Source organism: Dasypus novemcinctus, chromosome 17 (genome assembly GCF_030445035.2).
Source record: "Dasypus novemcinctus isolate mDasNov1 chromosome 17, mDasNov1.1.hap2, whole genome shotgun sequence".
Lineage (NCBI taxonomy): Eukaryota > Metazoa > Chordata > Mammalia > Cingulata > Dasypodidae > Dasypus > Dasypus novemcinctus.
In genome coordinates, this window is record NC_080689.1 from 55,823,459 (window position 1) to 55,845,560 (window position 22,102).

General features: G+C 37.1%; 1 long non-coding RNA gene across 1 annotated transcript in view; it reads left to right on the forward strand.

Moving 5' to 3' along the window:
• Nucleotides 1-22,102, forward strand: part of LOC139436702 (uncharacterized) — a 50,784-nt gene that overhangs the window by 23,025 nt on the left and 5,657 nt on the right. Inside the window, exon 2 of the long non-coding RNA XR_011646042.1 lies at nucleotides 12,660-12,734. This is a non-coding gene — a long non-coding RNA (uncharacterized lncRNA). The remainder of the gene's footprint in view (nucleotides 1-12,659; nucleotides 12,735-22,102) is intronic.

Genomic DNA, 22,102 nt, shown 5'->3' on the forward strand with positions numbered 1-22,102 from the left:
ATTAGAAAATTGCCCAACTCTCATTTTTTTCTCTTCCCTTATATGTAGCACTTGAAGAAAAAAATGCTAATTTGATACAAAAGAGGCTTGAAATTAGTCGAAATAAACCCTGGTTCTAGTCTTGCACACATTAAATAATTCTCAATGATCAAAATGGGAGTAGGGCAGAGAAGGAGGGCAAGAGAGGGGGTTTGTAGGTGGACTTTGTCCTGCAGCATTGTTTTCAGGCAGGTAAAACAAAGTTCAAAAGGCCCAAATTCTCAGCAGATTTGCACAGTACAGAAATAGCCTCTATGCTGAAAATTTATGGGCCATGGACAGTTTATAAGGAACGATGTAGTTCATCAGAGGGCCAGACTGATGGAACACATGGGAGCATTCTGCACAGGAAGTTGGGTTTTGGAATAATACTTACTTTGATAGAGTTGTTTTGTTAGCTAAGTAAAACAGTAGGGAAGCCAATGGCCACTTAGGCTTCAAACATAAATATATATTTGTAAGTCACCCAGCTGCCTAATTGAGAGCCGTGTGTTTTCACTACGTATATCTTCTTGAGAAAGCAGTAAAAACAACATCATCAACAAAACCCCACTCAGCATAGATTCATTTAATCAGACTTTGATAGTTTAGAGATAATTAAATGCTGCCGAAATGCTTTGCTCTTAAAGCCAAAAGGGAGAAAAGGAAGGGTAGAAAGATATATATTTTTTGAGGAGGCAGGGGGAGCTTGCTTTTGTATGGAATGTGCAAAGATATGAAGATAAGTCTCATGGCTGTTATCAGCGATTTGAATTTGTGGTTCTATTGACCCCTCATGGGGAGACTCGGGGAGCTCAGAAGAGCAAGGGCTGGACGTTCAATTGTCTGGTGCTTTCAGGTTTCACAGAAGAAGGTTAAGCAGGAGGTGGCTTGTTAAATTTGAGCAGAGAGCTGGAAAATAAGATTTCACAGTCCTGAGATGGGAAAGGCTGGTGAATTTGGAGTTTGTCTGGGAGATTTGGAAAAGGTCAGTTGTACTGAAGTGCTTCTCAAATTATATGTCAGTGCTTATAAACAAACAAAAATGTAGGTGTTACGAAAAAAAGTGAAGTATCTGTCTACACATGCGTCCAAGTCAAGTGTCCTAGATAAATAATGTGTTCTTAAACTCAAAGAATTTTTTGGCATGTGGAAATAAAATGCACACTCTGTTCTTCTGCTTGACTGGACTGCCTAGAATTCCAGCCTCACCAGATGCTTTGGGGCTGTGCCCTCCCTTTCTATTTGCAAACCCTTTTCTCCTCTTTCTGGGCACAGTTTTCATTACTTCTCTCTTTTGCTGTGAGACCCTGTGTTGGCATTGTATCTCAAGTGATACCATGGGCTCTGGAACTTGGGTTCTAGTCAGAGATCTGTTTCTTTGTGTGACCTTAAGGCAGGGTTTTGCCTCTCTTTTGGGCCCTGCTTTCCTTCCTGGAGGAATCTGGGGTTTGGGTCTTCCCTGAGGTTCCCCCAGTTTTGCCATTTTAATATCTTAGTCTCCGTCTAGGACAGGGACTCATAACAAGAGATCTGTGAGTTTGAATTGAAATTCAAACATTATTCTTATGGGGACATGTTGGTGCAGGTGTGATATATTTATTAAATAATATACAGTAGAGTGTGGGCTTAGTAAGGGGTCTGTGGTTTTTACCTGACTTGCAAAGGGGCCCGTGGAACAAAAAAAGTTAAGAACCCCTGATCTAGGACTTTATTACTTCAACTTTTTCCTTCCTCTTCTGGGCCGGATGTAGCCCTCCTTATCAGTCATCTTTTATAGAAATTATTCTTTCATGCTATTTGACCTGCTCTTTATAGCTAATTCTCCTTTTCATTTGTTTTTCTCTTCTTTACCTCTGGTTTTACTTATTATATTTGCTTTTTGGTACCCTCTTTTGAGTCTAATTCTTCCTTTGTATTCTTATAAAATATGTAACATTATGTATAATACAACATTCTACCTCTTGTAGTATTCAATTTTTCCTTTTCCTTGATGTTTGATCTTTTCTTGCCTAACATAATACTAAACACATTTTAGGTACTTTATAAATATTTCTTGATTGATTGGTTTAATAAGATTCCCCCATGTTTCAGACTGCTCCTCTCCTCATTTTGGCTTTGTACACTGAGCCATCTCCTGTGTTTTTGGAATTGGAGTTAAAGTCATTCTTCACCTACTATAATATGAACACTGGGTCAGGCAACTCACACCTGCTCAATCTCTACCTTAAATCCTCTATTCTTAAGGGGCTGACTTAAATGATGACTTAGTTTCATTTCCCCCACTTCCATCCAAAATGAACAGGAAACATAAAAGGCATTAAGTATATTGGGTAGCAGTCAAACTTCCAATAGTTTGATTGTGCTAAGAAAATTAAACCTTGTAGTGTCAGAAACTCCCAAACACTTTCTTTTGGTTCCAACTTGCAGGAATATAAAATGAGAGTTTTCTCTACTAAGACTTATAAATGGTCTGAAATAACAACTCACTGGAGAGATACAGATAAGAACCCTTAAAAGTATAACCTCAAATTAGATCCACATTTCCCTGTACTACAGAACATTAAAAGAATTTAATAGCTTGGGGAAAATGTTACTCATTGCCCATTATCTTGTTACTTATCTGTGTATTTGTATGAATGTGATAAATTTTGCACTATATTAAGCACATTTTAGCATACACTTAAGATGGGCCATTTATTTGTTTAAACTCAGGAAGGCAAATGATTGGTCTCCGTTAATTAACTTTTTATTAAATGGAATTCACAGTACAGTGAAATAGAAAAAAATTGGTTTTCCTTAACTTGTATTATTCAACTTATCCTGCCAAGATTCTCAGGGATGCTTCATGTGTCTAACAGTCCCACCACTCCTGGGTTCTCAATTCTTTCATTCTGAATTTCTTTCATAGAAAATTGGTTGTTTCTAGAGGCGAATGATGCAATTGACCTACTAAACAAAAGTTAGAACTTTCTGATAAAGTAGGGTTTGTGAGTTAACTTACTAAAGGTTCATCATGGTATTTTGATAAATAATATATTTTTCTATAACTTAAGCAATGTGGTTTATTTGACTTGCATACAACTTTAGGATTACTTAAGTTTGATGGAAATGGCAATGATACATTATGGCATCTACAACATCAAAAGTATGTTTTTTTAACTATTCAATTTTCATGATGCTAAGCTAAATCCTGCTCAAAAGAAATATGAAAAGTTATAATCCAAAAAAGTATAGACATTATAAAACCTGATGGAGACTGATGAACAGAATGGCTTTAAAAATCCCAACTGTATAGCATTGTTGTTTTAAATGCTTAAGACTAAATACAAAGAACTGATCTGAACATTCTTTAAAGTTCACTAATGTGTATCAGTAGATATGTTATAAAGTATAAAATAGGATCCCCCCGCAAATTCAGTGAATTTTTCCTTTTCTCCATTTTTAAACTGATGCCCATGTCTTTAGCATTTGTTCATCAAGAGCTATCACTTAGAATGAAAATCTTAAGTGGTGTGAATTCTTTTTTAGAGAAATGAGGAAGAATGGTGATTACTTTTGCTCTAGGTAAAAGGAGATTGCATTGTTCCTAAACCCATTTTTGTGAAAAAGGTCTGTGTTCTGGCTTTCCCCCTTCTAATCTAGTTTGAAAGGGCAATGATGTTGAAAAAGCTTTTTTTATAAATAAATATATCATCTTAGTATAGTAGTCTGTTCAACCCTGATGTCTACCAGCACTTATTATGTTGTAATGTTTTAATGGTGTTTTTACAGTCTATGTTAATATGTATTCCAAGAGAAGCAGCACTAATGCTAACCCTGTGTAAAGCTGGGACTCTTAAAAGGTGCCTTGTCCACCCAAAGTGGATTAGTGGAAAGGATCTTGGCATACACTTTGGGCTCTATGTGGAAAAAATGTAAAGGGTCAATGGATGGAAACTGAAGCATCATAATCAGGAGAGGGATCTGAAATTTCCCTCTTGACATGGTATGGAGACTTTGTCAATAAATTATTCTAACGTGTGAAACTCTGACGACTCTAGGAATGATAAGAAAGAATAGAGAACCCAGAAACAGACCCAAGCATATATGAAATTTGCTATTGATGGAAGTGACATTATAGCTCAGTGGGGGGAAATGATGGGGTTTTCAGTAAAAACCACTGTGTCAAATGATAGCCATACAGAAAAAGGAAAATTGGATCATTGCTTTGTACCAAACACAAAATCAAATTCTAAACAAAGATTGAAGAGTGAAATCCAAAATTTTTAATCTTTTAGGCAAAATTATGGGCAAATATATTTGTATGTCATGATACAGAAGAATTTCTTAAAGAAGTCACAAAATAAGACCATTAAGGCTAGGAAAACTGGATACCCACATGCCAAAGAATGAAATTGTACTGTACCTCACACCATATAAGAACATCAACTCAAAATGGATCAGATGCCTAAATACAAGTGCTAAAACTGTAAAACTCTTAGAAGAAAATCGTAAGTTCACATTTTTATCAACTTGGACTACGTATGATATTATAAGCCTATTCACCACAAGAAAAACATAGGTAAATTGGACCTCATTAAAATAAAAAAATGCTTGTGGTTTGAAGGACATTATAAGAAAGTTGAAAGATAATCCACTAAATGGGATAAAATAGTTGCAAATATATATCTAATAATGTCCTAGCATTAGAGATATATAAAGAATTCTTACAACTCAGTAGTAAAATCATAACTCACCAAATTAAAAAATGGTCAAAGGATTTGAATAGGTTTTTCTGCAAAGAAGACACACAAATGACCAACAGAAGCATAAAAAATGGCTGTATCGAATTAGAGAAATGCAACTCAAAATGGTAATGAGATATCACTTCACACCCACTGGGAGGAATATAAAAATATAACAAGTATTGAAGAGTATGTGGAGAAATTGGAACTCTCATACACTGCTGGTGGGAATGTAAAATGGTGCAGCCACTTTGGAAACAGCCTGACAATTCCTCAAATACTTAGACATAGAGTTACCATATAACTTAGCGATTTTACTCCTAGGCAAATACCTCAAGAGAATGGAAAAAACATGTTCACCAAAAAACTTATTCACAAATGTTCATAGCAGCATTATTCATAGTAGTTCTATACCCACCCAGATGTTCATTAATTGATGAAAGAGTAAACAAAATATGGTATATTCATATAGTGGAACATTATTTGGCCATAAAAAGGAATGAAGTACTGATACATGCTACAACATAAATGAATCTTTTTTTTCCCTCTTATTTATACCCCTCCTCCTGCCCACTCTCTGAGTTCATTCGCTGTGTGTTCTTCTGTGTCTGTTGTATTCTCATTAGGTGGCTCCAGGAACCCATCCTGGGACCTTCCGGAGTGGAAGAGAGGTGATCATTTTCTTGCTCCACCTCAGTTCCCTAGTTCGCTGTGTCTCATATTGTCTTTTCTCTGTGTCTCTTTTTTGTTGCATCATCTTGCTCTTTGAGTGGGCAGCACTATTCCTGGGTGGGCTGTACTCCTGTGTAGGGCTGCACTCCTTGCACCGGGGCATCCCTGTGCAGGGCGACATTCCTTGGGCAATGCAGCACTCCATGTGGCCCAGCTCGCCACATAGGACAGGAGGCCCTGGGTATTGAACCCTGGACATCCTAAGTGGTAGGCAGAAGCTCTATCAGTTGAGCCATATCCGATTCCCCCATAAATAAATCTTGAAATCCTTATGTTTGGTGAATTAAGCTCAATCACAAAAGACCAGGGATTATATGAGTCCATTTATAAGACACATCCAGAATAGCTCAATCCATAAAGACTGAAGTAGATTAGTGAGTGCCAGGGGTTAGATGGTGGGTGATATGGGAAGTGATTGCTAATGAGTATGGAATTTCTTTTTTGGGTGATGAAATTGTTTTGAAACTAGATAGTGGTGATGGCTGTACAATTCAAGAATATACTAGAAACCGCTGAATTGTACATTTCTGATGAACAAATTGTATGTGATATGAATTACATCTCATTTGAAAAAGAAGAAAAAATTAAGGAAAATATTGATTAATTTGATGGTATTACGTTTTAAATAAATGTCATAAAAGAGCATATATAACTAGCTTAAAATCATTATTCCAAATACATAAATAACCCCTACAAATAATTAGGGTAAAAGCAAAATATCTAATAAGCAATATTCATATGGAAGGAAAAGAGAATTCACCAGAGAGGAAATCAAAATACCTAAAATACACATAATGATCAGTGATATTAAAATTAAAACAATAATGAGGGACACCCCCACATGCATTCAAGGGGTCATGTAGAAGGATGGGCTAATAGCAAAACTTGGAAAAATGAATATGCTCACTCAAAAGAGAATGAATTGAATTATAGTATATTTGTACAATGAACACAGGATAGCTATTAAAATGAATAAGTTTGATCCATATGTATATGTGTGGATAAACTTCAAAAGTCAGAAGAGAACATGGCATAATAAAAATTATTGTTGAATTTTGGTAATTGTTAAATATTGATGCTTTTAATATTATTCTCTGAACTTTGTTGACACCATGACAGCTAATCATGGTGTCATGTGTATATTTACATAGTAATAATAAAGTAAGGTGTTTGTCACAGACTTACCTAATAATTGCAATTTTCTTTTTTAAATTGCTTGACTAAATCCTTTGGCTGTATTTCTATTAGGGTGTGCCTAGTATATTGCTTAGGAATTCTGTTTGGTTGTGAATAATATGAACCGGAAAACAGTGGCTTAAACAAATTAGGGGTTTTATTTTTCCTTTTAAGAGTGAAAAGTCTAAAAGTAGAAAATTCAGGATTGATACAGCAGCTCCATAGTGCCATGAGAAAAATGGATTTCTGCTCTGTTCTCACTTAGACATCCTCAGCATGTCTTAGGGCCTTAGGGTCATAAGGTGGCTGCTTCACTTCCAGTATCAAGTCTGTGTTCCAGGCAGGAAGAAGGAGAAGGGCAAAGGACAAAATGTGCATGCCATTGCCAATTGAGGCTGATCTGCTGCCCCCTCCCATTTTAAGAAGCTTTCCTGGAAGTCCCACCCCAAAACTTCCCCTTTATTCTCAGCGGCCAGAACTAGGCCACGGAAAGACTTCTACAAAGGAATTCAGTAGTGTTTGTTTTTAACCTCCCCCACCCCACTAAATTAGGGTTCTGTAGACAGGAATAAGAATAGAATAGATAGCGAAAAGGAGCTAGTTGAACTTCACACCTGGCAAATAATGATGATCATAATTATAATCATAAAGGTTACCATCTACTGAGCTGGTGCTATGTGCCAGGTCTGTGTGCTTTGTACATTTTCTTTTTAATCTTCACTACAGTCCTAAGAAGTCAGAACTCTTGTTAACACGAATATAAGATGAGAAGACTGAGACTCATCAAGGTAGAGTAACTTGTTGAAGTTCATACAGGGTGGAACGAGAACTTGAGTTTCAGGTGTGTCTCACTCCTACAGTTACTGGGCATCCTGCGTTGCCTGGGACAGTCCTGCATATCTCATGTCTTGGGAAACCTGTCAGTCCTGTGATAGTTGGTCACCCATTGAAGCTCAAACAATGTCAGGGTAGAAGTTCAGTTAAAGTTTGTTGACTGGTTAATTTAATGAACACTGTCAGTCATTTTCATAAATATTAAAGACTTACAATATATTAAGAATACAGCCCTTTATGGTATACAAGTTTCTTTTGCCTTGTAGTTTTACAACTTTTTTCATTTCCAGATATTTTAAAGGTTTATGTGTCAAATCTGTTTTACTTTATGATTTCTTCCCTTGTTTTTAGGTTTAGATACACTTTCACACTCCACCAACCAAAACATACCTATATTTTCTTCTGGTTCTTTTATATTTTGTTTTTTACTTTGTAAATCAAAGTGAAATGGGGATATGCAGGAATGGGCAAGACTTTTATGCACATTTTCCATTTCTCAGGTTTGGGTGTGTTTCAGAACTCTAAGCCTATATGTTTGAAATGTTCATCTCAGGAACTGATTTAATATCCGTAACTTAAGGGAATGGAAACTCTTCTCAATGCATTCTCAATGTGCAGTGCACATGTATCTGATCTGCAATCGGCAATCATGTCAAAATGTGTCAGTTCATTTCATATTCTTTTTAGCTATCCTTTGATTAAGGGAGTGCTGTATCAACTTATGTAAGTCTGCAGTCAAATCTATCTTCAAATTATTAGCACCTGGTGAGAAATGTCCTTTCCACTCTAAACACCAGTTCATCATGTCTTATTTGTAATTCATTTGATGATTTTGATATATCATTATAAATACTGTATGTGACTAACTCTTTACATTGGAGCTTTGTTCTTGCAAAGATGGCAGAAAATGTGAATTGTGTACTGTGCCCCTGTCACAGATATTGTGGATGTAAACCAAATAGGTGTGGTACTAGGCTAAAATGATAAATCACCAATCCCAAATGTCTTTACGTTGGGAATCATGATGCTGTTAATGCTTATCTTATGCCATTGGGTCTAACTTAGTTTTCTTGCCAGTTGAATGGGAGCATATTTGTGAATTCACTGTTAGGGAAAATAACTATGAGAAAATAAAATGAATGCTCTAATGCAGGTATTGGCAAACTCTTTTGTAAAGGGTCAGATAGCAAATAATTTGGACTTTTGCCAACTGTAAGATCTCTACTGCAACTACACAAATCGGCCTTTGTGGTGGAGAAAGCAGCCATGGACAATGTGAACACGAAGAGGCATGGCTGTGTTCCAATAAAACTTTATATACAAAAACGTACTTGGTCCATGAGCTGCAGTTGCCAATCCCTGTGCTGTGAAAGATTCATTCCTCCACATCTGAACTTTTTAAATTTGAAATGTGGCAATCAGTTGCTATCCCGGAAAATGTTAAACAAGTGCTCCTATCATTGGTACTTTAAGACTATGACTTGAATGTCTTAAGATCAAATTGAATAGCCCTTTAAAAATGCTTTGCAGAGAAATATGCTATAAACTTGTTTGTTAGGAATAGGGTACATCAATCACAACAAAAGGTTCGTTTCTCAAAGCTTCTTAAATAGTAGTAGTCCATAACTTTCTTCCCAAACAAGTCTTTCTGTCTTCTGCTAGGGAGTTGGCTTAGTGTTTAATTCCAGTGGAATTTCATCTTAGAGGCAAGGAAGCATGTGGGCACCATACAATTGTTAGACTTTAGAGTATGTCCTTTTGTAATCACCAAAGCCAATGCTCTAGAGATCTAAATTACAAATTGGGATTATGTGTTTTACTGAACATAGTTTCCATATCATAAAGGCATAAAATGTGAGATTCATCTTGAACAGCATCACTTCATGCTTTAGTAAATCAGGATGACTGAAAATTTTTGCTTCTGTTTTGATCATTTTCTCATGTAACAGACTGAAATCTGTGTGTCAATAGCTGACTGGGTGTTATTGACCACATTTCATAGCTATGTTTTGGGGAAGTAGGTAATATGTATAGATATATACATATATACATAAACACACATATATATATATTTATAATCATCTACTCTCTCCCCCAAATATATAAGGATATATATAGTTTTTAAAGGTCAGTCTCTTAGAGACTTCCAAGTATCCACGAATATCTATTCCTTCAAAATTTCAGTGCTATCAGTGCTGAAAGGAGATTACATTTCATGCTTGGAAAAATTTCAGTTTGTGATAGAGGGTTTTTGTTGTTGTTGCTTCTGTGTTTTGTATGTTTTTATATTCTTAGCAGGCACTTTATTATTTTTACAAAACCCCCAAAGAAATTGGAGATAATATTTAATGATTAAGGTGAATGCGGAAGTCAGGGATGATATTTTTTTGTTCAAAAATAAGGCGTAATGTTAAGGTAATAGGATCAGTTTTTTTTAATGTGTCTCATGATCTAACTTTAAGTAACTTTTCCAATAGCTTAAACAGGAGACGCATCATTGACATACATATTACCTCCTAAGATTACTTTTTGAAGGGCAGCTTTCATTCATCTGGAAGTTAAGATCTGTTTTAAAAGTCTCATTAATCTATATTCATATCTCATAAAAACATGCCTATTCTACTGTCTCTTAGAAAGATAATATGGATAAATATAAGACTATTTATTCTCAAATAATCAAGTTTCTTTTTACTGATAAATTCATAGGTTGAAGTAAGGGACTGAAATTCAGCAAAACAAAATAAAACAAATAACCAAAATCTAGACCTCTGTGGCTGCTGCCAGGTGGTGAGATTTGATGGTGGGAATTTCCCCCCCGAGTACCTATAAATAGTGTCTTTTGTGGGTGGTGTTCCAAGGGAGGAGGCAAAACGAGATGAAGGGGCAAGAAAAGTGATTCTTTCATTTTCCTCTCATGACGGAATTGAGAGCAGATAGAGTGTGAGCTGGTGGCCACAGGGCTACTAATAGGTGCACATTTGGGAAAAAGAGAAAACGCATTCAAAGGGAGAACACATGGGATTATTTTTATTTAACATAGATATAACTTGGAGATGAGAAAGTCTATAGAAACAAAGAAATAGAAGAACCCACATATATATTTGAATTGAAAGAGAACGTATGGGTCTTAATCTTGCTTCGGTCTGTTTCTCTTTATCTCTCTTAAAATGTATATGCTCACACCCACCCCTTCCCCACAAACACAAAAATTATTGTTAATTTTCTTATTACATATATATATACACACTTCATGAAGAAAACTTTGTAAATAAAGGAATGTAATATAATAATTACATATCATCGACCATACAGAGATATTAATGGTAAAATCTTGAGTATGTGTTTTCTCATGATTATTTCCTTTTTCTTTCTTCCTCCTCTTGTCTATTTTCCTTTCCTCCTTTATTTCTATTAATTTATTGTTCTTACATAAAGAAGCTCTAATACATCAAATATGGTGCCTCTTAATGTCTTTTTATTAAGCAACATATCAAAATATCTCTGACCATATCTCTTTACTAATGTGTATTTTTCACAATATACTTTTAAATAATTTTAACTAGGTTTATATTTCAAATTATAAAAGCAATATATGTTTATTGCAAAATCAGATAATTTAGAAAATATAAAAAAATAAGGTTAAAAGTCATCTTTACAACTACTGCTAATGTTGCTGAAGTTTGTTCTGGGGGACTCTTGCATGAAAGTTTTTATGCTAAAATATGTATGGAAAATTTTGCATTAAAAACACTTAAACAGGTTTTATTTTACTGCAATACTTCTCAGAGCCTTTAATATGCTGATGCGTATTATGGTGCTTACAGAAAGGAGATCAAATATAGAGTTTTCCAAACTTGTTGACCAGAGAATGCTTTATTTCAAATAGATTAGTGTTCTTGAGAACATACTTCTGTTAACAATGATCTTTATACCCAAATTCTCCCATTTGTTTGCTTACTTATTTCTAAATGACTATTTTAATAACTGTATAATGAACTTAATAAATCATGGACATCTATCCACATCAATAAATAAGGATTTACATCATCATTTTCCAATAGCTGCAAAGTATTGCACTATTTTTACCCACCATAAGTTTTTCAAACAGTCTGCTATTGGTGGTCATTTAGGTTGTTTCCATTTTTTTTTGCATTTGTAAATTATACTGACAGTCCCTCACCCATCTATTTCTGCACACTCGTTCAATTTTTCCTCAAGACTAGCTCTTAAAAGAGAAATAGGCTTTTTGTCTTTATCTGTAATCCTAGCCTAGTGTCTTTGCCCAGGAATATAACTTTTTTCCCCCATAAAAATAGGATGAGGATTTAGTTCAAGTGTTAGTGTGTTGCATGAAGGAAGACTGCATAGAAGCTGGGAAAGCTATCAGAAATATGCTTTGCTAAATATATGAAATTATTCACAGGACCAATGTGCATTTATGACAGAGTGGAAATCAAGTTTTTTCCCCCAATTTGGAACCTGGGAGCTTCCCTTATGACTCCCTCAGAATAAAAAAAAAAAAAAAAGCAAAACCCCCACATATTCCAAATATGTATTCCCTTGAAGCGAATCAGAAAACTTAAAAGGCACTCCTGAATTTTAAGTAAAAAGGAAACATATTTGAAATCCATGTTAAGGTGTGGGAATGGATCCCTACTGTTTTTATAAGTGATTTGCCTCTCATTCATTAAAGCCTGAAATATCCTATCCAGTGTGTTATTAGAATTATGACTCATTCCACCAAAGGTTCCACAACATATTTCATTGGAGTTCACGAACGCTGGTATCTCATCCTGCTTAGAATAAAAAGTGAGAAAGCAAATCTGTTGGAGGAGGTCTCCTGCTCACTCTGAGTATGGGAGACTGTATTGAAACTTTTGAACAACTGTTTTACATACAGGACTGAGTAAAGGCTATTGTTTGCTTATGCGGTGGACTGAGATCATGAATGTTAATGTTATCCCCAAGAACACGTTTAATTTATATCAAAATTGTATAAACAGGGTCACCAGGGCTAAATGGGATGTCAATGACCTATGAAGGTCAGAAAGTAAACAAAAGATCTTAAAATAAGCATGTAATCTGAACACCTCAAGGCTTGTTGTATATGGAAAGGAAATTGTTTACCCAAGGAAAGGGAAAATTACTTGGTGTTAATTCTGTATGTCACAGGCTCCTTCTTCCGCAATTCATCAGCAGAGTGGTGATGGACTGGGATTCTACCTGCCTCCTTGGAAGGACTGAATGGTGAAATATCCTTTGCTGTGGGGCAAATTCAGAAACCCACCCATTTACTTTATGGGGCTGGATAGCTTCAGGCTAAGTTCTTTGTTCAAGATAGGTGTCGTTGAGGTGGAGGGCTAGTCCTGGGACCAACTAAGATTAAAGGAGTAAATTTGTTTGGCAGGAGGAGATAGGTGGATTCTCTAAGGTACACATCCAAGGATTTCTTTGAAGCCTCAACTTCCACCTTTAAACGAAATTCCAGCCAGATGAGCAACAAACGGAATCATGACTTTGGGTACATAAGTCAAACGCTTTAAGTTCAAAGGTGGAGGAGTACTGACTCCCAAACAACGATTCATGTAAAAAATGGACAATGAATTCATAGTCACAAAAAAACAGATTTTATTATTTATTAATTGGCACATCATTGTGAATCTAAATCTAAGGTAAATAAAAAACTTGCTGAAATCAATTTTTCCTTAAGAAACAAAATGTATTTTAACCCTCCAAGTCAGAAGGACAAGTCAAAGTCAAGAGGCAGTATAGTCTAATGGTTATGTACGTGGCTCTGAGGTCACACTGCCTAAATTGGATCCAGGCACTTAGAGTTACAAGCTGTGTGTCCCAGGGAAAGTAATTAGACTCTCCACGCTTGATATTTGTCATCATCAAAATGGGAATATTAATAGTATATACCTGTTAGGTTAGTTGTAAAGATTGAATGAGTTACTGCATGCAAAGTGTTAGAACAGTGCTTGACATGTAGTAAGCACTTAGTGACCATAAACTATTAATTTCAATATTTGAAGATGCACTAAGCTGGGTTCTGTTAAAAGCTAACTACTCTTACTTGCCATTCCAGCTGATAGCTTGTTTTTTTGGTTCTCCATGACTTTTTAAAGTTTTTTTTTTAAGGCTTATTTATTTACTCTCCCCACCCCTCCCTGTTCTTTTGCGCTCACTGTATGCTCTCTGTGTCTGTTCATTGTGTGCTCATCTTCTTTTTGCCAGGCACTGGGAACCCAACCAGGAACCTCCATGTATGAGAGAGGCACCCAATGACTTGAGCCACCTCCACTCTCACTTGTTGTGTCCTCTCATTGTGTTTCCTTGTTATGTCTCTTTGTTGCATCATCTTGTTGCATCAGCTCTCTGTCTTGCTTGTTTTCTTTAGGAGGCACCGGGAACTGAATCTGGTACCTCCAATGTGGTATGTGGGTGCCCAGCTGCTTGAGCCACATCCGCTTCCCTTCTCCATGACTTTTTGAACTTTAGGTATTACCTTTCAAAATGCAATAACACACAAAACCCTACCCAAAGCTGCTATTGGTTAAAAAATATGACAGCAGAGATTAATTGGTGGTCTGTGTTGCCTGGATGGGATTATGCTCCTCAGAAGAAGAAAAGGCGCTGTTGCAATGGGAAAGTTTAAGACAAACCTCACATTCCAATCTTGCTAATTACAAGGGAATTCTTAAGTGTATAGTGTTTCAATGTAAAATACCAAAAATAGATCAAATAGATGGCTGTAATAAATTTTCTGACTCCTTGCCTGAAACAGGAAAAGAAAAGTGTCTCATTTGAAGACATTCAAGAAAAGGGTAGGGAAACGGACTTTGGCCCAGTGGTTAGGGCGTCCGTCTACCACATGGGAGGCCCACGGTTCAAGCCCCGGGCCTCCTTGACCCGTGTGGAGCTGGCCCATGCGCAGTGCTGATGCGCGCAAGGAGTGCCCTGCCACGCAGGGGTGTCCCCCGCGTAGGGGAGCCCCACGCGCAAGGAGTGCACCCGTAAGGAGAGCCACCCAGCGCGAAAGAGGGAGCAGCCTGCCGAGGAATGGCGCCGCCCACACTTCCCCACTTCCCGTGCCGCTGACGACAAGAGAAGCGGACAAAGAAACAAGACGCAGCAAAAAGACACAGAAAACAGACAACCGGGGGAGGGGGGGAAATTAAATAAATAAATAAATAAATCTTTAAAAAAAAAAAAAGAAAAGGGTAATTATGAAAAAGTCATATAGGTTAATTGTGAAAAAGATCATGTGAAGGAATTCAAAAGTTTATGCTTTGGATGCAGGCTCCAGGAAACCAGGTATAGCCTCTGGAAAACTCCACTGTACTTTTATTAGAGAATGAGAATGAAAAGGGCAAAAAAAGCAACTTAGTATTATTGTGGCAATAGTCTTGAATCTGCAGACTTACTGAGAAGGTACTGGAAACCCCCAAGGGACCCCCAGACCACACCTTGAGAATCATAATTCCAGGATGAAATCTTATGCTTGGTTCAGATTTATTGACCTCGTTTTATTTTTGTTGTTTCATTATTATATAGTTTATTGATTCTAAGAGTCCCATTTATTCATACTATATCTCTTTGGATTTGGTATGTCTTACGATATATTTGATAGTCTTACAATAGCTGTTGGTTAGTGGCAGCTTGGATATAGTTGCCATTGCCTGTACAGGCATGAGCTTGGTTATAGCTGTTTATATTTTCAACATTTCAATGAAATTATGTGCATTTTTGCTACTATGTCTTAAGTTTAATAGCAATTAAACTTAAGTATACTTGCAGTATAATTTGATATTAAAAAGTTGCTGTATATGCAGAGAGGCAAGGAGACAGAGCATTAGGGCATACTATTGATATTAAGGAGGCAATTTTGAAAGAATGATTATAATTATGTGTTTTCTTGTACAGGAACAAGAAAATGTTATGGAAAATAAAAAAGGAGGAAACTCATAATTAGTAGTGCCTGGGTTGTATGTTCTCACTGAGATATGTGCAAACTGATTACCTATCATGTATTAAGCAATACAACTGAAGACAGGAGAAACTGCCAACTCTCTTGGTAGGGAGGAATGATGCTGCACAGCAATGAGAGGCTGATGTGACCAATTTTTGTATCACTACAGGGTCATCAATAAGGCAGGTTGTTCTAGTTTAATTGGCCATATTTTTCTTTTTCAGAGGCCCATAAAATAATTCAGATCATACCATTGATGACAGATTCAGTAAAATACTCATAATGGTATTCTTGTCTGATAAAGAAGATATAAAAACTGTGCAGAGAAAATCCTGTGTTCCCAAATTCTGATTCATATTCCTCTCCCCTGGGAACAATAAAAAATTCCCAGTCCCCGAGCAGTAAAGCAGAACCATGTGATTAATTATGGACCATGAAATCTGAGAAAATGTGACGTGTCTGGGCTAAGGTAGTGAAAAGTCCCTATGTGACTTTTTAGAGTCTCTTCCACTTGGGTACTGAAGTATAAGAGTGGTGTGTTGGATGGTGGACTCACAAGATCTATGAGTCACCACATGGAAGATAAATCTCCACTCCATGGAGAATTGTCTGACCTATAGCAATTTTTATATCAGTGAGAAACTTTTATGTATTAAGCCACTGAGATTTTGGGGGTTATTTGTCACAACAGCATAACATAGCCTATACAACAGGATGAACCAAGAGGAAGGGGGTGACATGAAAGTATGAATTTCCACTTCACTTTCTGTAAACATATCTATGAAAGGAGACTTGTTCCTTTCAACATCTAAAAATATATTAATACATTACCGCACATGAATAGAATAAAGAACAAAACCCACATTATTATTTAATAGATGAAGAAAAAGCATTTGACAAAATCCAATAACTTTTCATGATAAACCTACTCAAAAAAGTAGGGATAGAAAGGAACTTCCTCAACATGAAGTGTACAAAAACCCACAGCTAACATCAGATTTAATTGTGAAAGACTGAGTGATTTCCCCTTAAGAATAGACACAAGATGTGATTATTAGGTTAATGTGTCAACTTGGCCAGGTGAGGGTCCCAGTTGTTTGGTTAAGCAAGCATTGGCATGATTGTTACTACTGTCAGGACACTTCATGGACTTAAATCATCAGTACGTTTATTATGTCTATGGCTGATTACATCTACAATCAACTCAGGAGATTGCCTTCAACAATGAGAGACATGTCATCCAATCAGTTGGAGGCTTTAAAAGGAGAAGTGATGATTTCAGCAGTTAGAAGTGAGAATTTCAATCTCTACTTCAGCCAACCAGCTTCTCTTGGGGAATTAATCAAAAACCTGCATCAGAGTTCCCAGCTTGCATCCTATCCTACAGAATTTGTACTTGTGTACCCCCAAAGTAGTGTGAGACAATTTTACAAAATCTCATATTTATATTTACAGATATCTCCTGTTGGTTGTTTCCCTGGAGATCACTGACTTATACAGAAGACAAGAATGTCTGCTTTTGCCACTTCTAGTCAACATTGTACTGGAAGTTCTAGCCAGTGCAATTAGGCAAGAAAAAGAAGTGAATGGCATCTAGATTGGAAAAGAAGATGTAGAACTATCTCTATTTGCAGACAATCTGATCTTGTATATAGGAAATGCTAAGGAATCCACTATAATCCATTAGAACTTATCAATGAGTTCAGCAAGGTTGTCGGGCACAAGATCAATATACAAAAATCAATAGTAATTCTTTATACCAGCAATGAATATCTGAAAATGAAATTAATAAAATAATTCCATTTATGACAGCACCTAGAGGAATACAATTCTTAGGAATAAATTAAAGAAGTGCAAGACTTGTATACTGAAAACTAGAAAACATTGAAAGAGATTAAAGAATACCTGACAAAATGGAAAGGCATTTCTTGTTCATGGATTGGAGGGTTTGATATTAAGATGGCAATACTTCCAAATTCATAGGCAGATTCAATGCAATACCTATCAGAATCTCAACTGTTATTTATTATTTTTTTTTGGCAGAAATTGACAAGTTGATGTTAAAATTCAAAAGGATCCAGAATAATAAAAAAACCTTTCTTTCCACATACATAACTTAATTTTTATTTTTTTATTTTTAAAGAAACTTTAGATTACATAAATGTTACATAAAAAATATAGAGGGTTTCCATATGGCCCAATCCCTCCCCCTCCCACACTTTCCCACATTAACAACATCCTTCATTAAGGTGGTACTTTTGTTACAATTGATGAGCACTTTGAAACATTGCTACTAACTGTGGACTATAGTTTACATTGTCATTTATACTCTATTCTGCACTGTTTTGTAGGTTATGACAAAAATATATAATGGCCTATGTCCATCGTTGCCATGTCATGCAGGACAATTCCAATGTCCCCAAAATGCCTCCAATATTACACCTATTCTTCCCTCTTCCTTCCCTCAGAAACTCTGGTAGCCACTGTCTTTATATCAATGATGAAAGTTCTTCCATTGCTAAAATAACAAGCCTAGAATACTATTAAGTTTACTTTAGTCCATTGTTCATTCCCCAATCTTGAGGATTTTGGGATGGTGATGTCTGTGCTGTTTCTAATTGAGAGGGAGTTTAGATCCTGTACCAGTTTGATATGGTTATGAATTCCAAAAATAGATATTGGATTATGTTTGTAATCTGGTCTGTACCTGGTTGTGATAAAGTTATAATTAGGGCTTTAATTGGGCCATGTCATTAGGGTGTTGAGCTAAAAGGCATGGCAAAGGACAGAGTTGAGGGTTCTTAATTTTGGAGTTTTGATGTTGGAGTTTGATGCTGAAGCCTTAAACAGGAGCCCTGGGGAAAGAGACAGACCCGTTTGCCTGATAGTCTACAGCTGATCTTGTGGAGAGAGGCAAAGCCTATAGAGCCTCATAGTCTGCAGCAGTCCTTGTGGAGAAAACAGGAGCTGAGTCCAGAGAAACCCAGGAAGCCTGAACTCTCGCAGACACTGGCAGCCATCTTGCTCCAACATGTGAAAATAGACTTTGGTAAGGAAAGTAATTTATGCTTTATGGCCTGGTATCTGTAAGCTCCTACCCCAAATAAATACCCTTTATAAAAACCAACCAATTTCTGGTATTTTGCATCAGTACCCCTTTGGCTGACTAATACAGGTTCCATAGGGTAGATGGATGGAATTATCTTGCCTGCAGTTGCAGACACTCTCTGTTCCTTGGGATGGGTGTTATCCATCATCATCTCCTTGTTGGTTGTCCTGGTTGAGTCCAATGAACTGCAGAGTAGGTGTTAACAACTCTGCTGAGATTCAGGACTCAACTGGCACATGAATGGACAAAAGATTTAAGGCTCTGGGACATATATTTAACAAATATAGTGCTAATTATAGATGCAAATAAAACAAAACAATCTTGAAATAGAATAAAATTGGAGACTTACTCATCATATTTTTGTTAAAATTAATAAAACAGTAATGTGATTTGACTTGAGATCCTATAGGGTAAGGCAGTCCATTTTCCTTTTAGTATTTTATCTCCATGACTCAAAACAGTATCAGGCTCATACCCACTGCTTTTTAGAGAGAGCTGTATCTTTATTTTAAAGATAAAATTGAGATAGGCTTACTTGTACTAGTCCAAATAGCCTAGGTCATTTTTTAGAAATAAAATTCCAAAATATTAAAGACTAGTGATAACATGAGTTTATTTTTTACTTTTACTACGTGTTCATTGTGGGCTGTCTGGGCTTTCTGCTTAGCCTCTGCTCATTGAGGACCCAGCCTGATGGAGCAGCCACCATCTCAAACACTGCTGAGTTTTGTGGCAGAATGAAAGCAATCTCTGGAGGAACTTGCAGCAGCAATTAAATGTTCCAGCCTGGAAGCACATGTTGCCACCCAAATATGAAGGGGCCTGGTACAATATTGCCATGGGCTTCAAAGACAAGAAACTGAAGGAGGTGGTGAAAAGATTTATGGAGTATCTCATTATTGTGAAAAATTCAGATAGTACTAAAGTAGTAATTCAGTAATACCCCAGAGATAACCATTGTTAATACATTTTATAGTAATATACACATGCACACAAGTACATGCATATATAAATTTAATTTAAAAGTATCCTACTAGAAATACTATTTATAATCCTTTTGACCTTAGGCATATAGCATGGTCATTTCTCCATGTTAACACATTTATGCCTACTTCACACCTTTTAACTGCTGTATGCTATTCTGCTTCATGGATGGACCATGATTTACTTAACTCCCTATTGAGAGACATTTGTAATATATTCTTGAATATGCATCTTAGCTATTAGTAAATGTTTGTGACTGATTGAAGACGGTAACGAATGAAGGACAACCAACTACCAGTGATTTAAAACTCTAAATACAGGAGAAGCGGATTTGGCTCAATGGATAGAGCATTGGCCTACCACATGGGAGGTCCAAGGTTCAAACCCAGGGCCTCCTAACCTGTGTGATGAGCTGGCCCACGCACAGTGCTGATGCACGCAAGGAGTACCGTGCCATGCAGGTATGTCCCCCACATAGGGGAGCCCCATGCGCAAGGAGTGCGCCCCATAAGGACAGCTGCCCAGCGCAAAAAAAGTGCAGCCTGCCCCAGAGTGGCACTGCACACGTGGAGAACTGATGCAGCAAGATGATACAACAAAAAGAGACACAGATTCCAGGTGCCGCTGACAAGAATACAAGAGGACACGGAAAAACACACAGCGAACGGACACAGAGAGCAGACAACTGTGGGGGCGGGGAAGGGGAGAGAAATAAATAAAAAATAAATCTTTAAGAAAACCAAAAAAACCTAAATACATTGTGAGCAATATGTATTTTAAACCTTTTTACATTGTTCACCATACTTCTCGGTGGTAATAAAGGCAGAGGAATTCTTAAGTGTGTTGCTATAGCAGGACAGTAACAATCAGCATTTCCAGAGTTCTTTAAACACCTGCATTTCTGTTTAAGTAAAAAAAATTCTTGATTATAAAATTTAACATCTAGTCTCAGAGGATGTGGAAATAAAGCATATCTCAGTGTTATTGCCCTAGTTGAAAAGTTTGAAGCTCCTGAGAAATTAACAAGATGGTAATGTGACTCCTGCTTTATTTATTTTTTTCCTCAGTTCCAATTCTTCAGCTATGTATGTTGATTTAAGTGAGAAATCTTTACCTAAAGGTAGTCAGTTTTAGCAGTTTAAAAGCTTGAAAAGCTTTGGCTGGGCCTGTGGAGGTGCTTCCAGTCCCAGGAGGAGAGGGACTTCGGCGGCTATCAGTTTGGATGGGTTAAGTGGTTTTGTAGTTGGCTGGGGAGGGTGGGGGGAGGGAGGATGTTACTGTGGAAGATAAATGAGCTCCTCAGTTTATGAACTTACTCCCCAGGCTACTCAACTCCACTAAGCCCTCCTGGCAACTGCTTGATGGGGTTCTCACAGCTAGCAGTCAGCGCCACACTTGAAGCCCTGGAGGAAAATCAAACCCCAGTGAACCAACCAAAATACTGGGAGGGCTTGCATAGATTTAGTTAATCCTGAATCAAGATTAAAAAAGTAGACAGGAGTGGGGGGACTGTTCAGGATAGGCTGGTGACTGTTACATACCCTTTTTTCCATGAGCTTTGTAAGGACTCATCACATAAAAACAACTGAAAGAAACCAGAAAAAAGTCTTCTTTTGATGCCTGATTTATTTCATTTTCAGTTCAAGTGGTATATGGTATACGCAGAATATTTGAAAAATCTGTGCTACTTCAGTAATTTTATTTATGTTGTTATTTTCTTTACCCCTGTGTATGTGTGCATGCACATGTGTGTGATATGTGGCTAAGGAGATAACAAGGGGGAAAGTAAATAATCTAATCTAATCAGGAAATTTAGTGAATTATTATTTCTGATTTGGGATATAGAGCAGTAGTGTTTAATTCTTTGCTAGCTAATCAGTCTCCAACCAGTTCTGGAAAATGGAAATTTTAAAAATTTCTATTTGGGTGATCTCCAACCTAAAAATCTCTACTCTGAAAATGGTGCATCTGCAAACATTTGTCCTTGCCCTGTTCCATCCTTCACTGGGAAGAACTTCTCTACCTTCAGTCCCACCATCATTCCTCATATAAAATCCTTGTGGGTTTTTTAAAAAAATGGTAGATTCAGATGAAGATGAAAGGAAGGGGTACTGAGAAGCAGTAAAAAGTACATAAGAGGGAAGCAGATGGGGCTCAATTGATGGAGCTTCCACCCACCATATGGGAGGGTGTGGGTTTGATCCCTGGGGCCTCCTGGTGAAAAGGAAGAAGAGAAAGCTTGTCCACGTGGAGAGTCAGTGCCCGCGCGAGTGCCTGCATAGCGAGCCAGTGCCTGCGCAAGTGAGTCACACAGCAAGATGATGACGCATCAAAAGAGAGACAAGGGGAGAGTCAAGGTGAAGCACAGCAGAAACCAGGAACTGAGGTGGCACAATTGACAGGGAACCTCTCTCCACATCAGAGGTCCCTAGGATTGAATCCCCGTGAATCCTAGAGGAGAGAAAATGAGAAGAAAAGACAATACAGACAGCAAAAATAACAGGGTGGGAGGAGGGGAAGGGGGAAAAAACAAACAAATAAATAAATCTT